Source organism: Myotis nattereri (assembly GCF_964212035.1).
Source record: "Myotis nattereri genome assembly, chromosome: X".
NCBI classification, from domain to species: Eukaryota; Metazoa; Chordata; class Mammalia; order Chiroptera; family Vespertilionidae; genus Myotis; species Myotis nattereri.
In genome coordinates this window covers 77,333,160-77,334,328 of record NC_138078.1, presented here as the reverse complement: position 1 = coordinate 77,334,328, position 1,169 = coordinate 77,333,160, and the positions used below count along the sequence as shown (strand labels likewise).

Genomic DNA, 1,169 nt, shown 5'->3' with positions numbered 1-1,169 from the left:
GGTAAATCTAGGGGCCAGGGTGCTGGCTCCACCACAGGGGCTGGGGTCGCAAAGTCTTGCAAGGAGGTGGAGGAGAGGGTGCCGTAGGGGGAGTCCATGGAGCAGGAGCTGCCCTCCCCAGGGCCCAGGGCCAGCAACTCACTGGTCAGTGTGACAGATGAGGCGGTGGTACTGAGGGACATCTCGTCCGATTGGGAGCTGAAGGGGCCGCCCTCAAACTCGGTTCTGGGCATTGTAAATGGAGTCCACCCAGCCCTGGCACAGAGCCTGCCCACTGGCCTGGAACGTGTAGACCCCCACGGCGCTGTGGAACTTGTTCAGGTAGATGCGGAGGAAGGAGCCAGGGTCCCGCAGCTCCTGGCACACGATCTTGTCCACCAGCAGTGGTGGCCTGATGACCCTGGTCCCCTCAGCCTTCTTCACTGCCTTGGTCACTAAGAGTAGGTCCGTGAAGAGGAAGCAGTACACATCCATCTTGCTGTCCTTTCCCTCCTTCATCCTCAGGCTGCCCTCCAACAGCAGCTGGCGCGTCTCCTCTGGGGAGGCACAGGGATGGGCGCGGTCAGGTCCAGGTGCAGAAATTCCTTCAGGAGCTTGTCCACCTCGTCGTTGCTACCCTCCACCACCTCGTAGGTATCCATGCAGCTCACCACGGCGGCCAGCTGCTGCCGCTCCTGTCGCTGCTGCATGCACGCGTTCACATGGTGGATGAAGCACTCCATGGAGCTGATCATGGTGATGACGGCCTCCTTGGCATGTGGCTCATCCCTCTTCCTCAGCACCAACTTGAGCAGCAGCAGGTACTTGGTGAGCCGCTGGTGGGGCTTGGCGAGCATGTCACTCAGCTTCAGCCGCTGGCACTACTGGTGCTTCTCAACCCACGTCACCTAGGCCTGGAAGAGGTTGTTGTCGCGCAGCAGGCTGCGCATGTACTCCATGCAGCCCTCCTCCTCCATGCAGTACCGGATGTAGGCCTTGAAGAGGGAGCCAAACATCTTGAAGCCTTTGAGGAAGTCCCGGGCTGCAGCAGCCCCTGCGTGCGCAGCGCCTTCTCCGCCATTGGCACCATCACGCTGCCCCACAGTCCAAGGTGCAGACACGCAATCTTGGGGATGTTGCTGAACAGGAGCGGGTCTTGGAGGTTTCGGGACTCCTCCCCAGGGCAATCC

At 61.1% G+C, this 1,169-nt stretch overlaps 1 pseudogene across 1 annotated transcript; it reads right to left on the bottom strand.

Annotated features, from left to right (window-relative positions):
- Nucleotides 1-213: 213 nt before the first annotated feature.
- LOC308511722 (pleckstrin homology domain-containing family G member 5-like) lies at nucleotides 214-836 on the bottom strand (annotated as a pseudogene). The gene has a single exon. The product of its transcript is annotated as a pleckstrin homology domain-containing family G member 5-like (transcript).
- Between the last annotated feature and the right edge of the window lie 333 nt (nucleotides 837-1,169).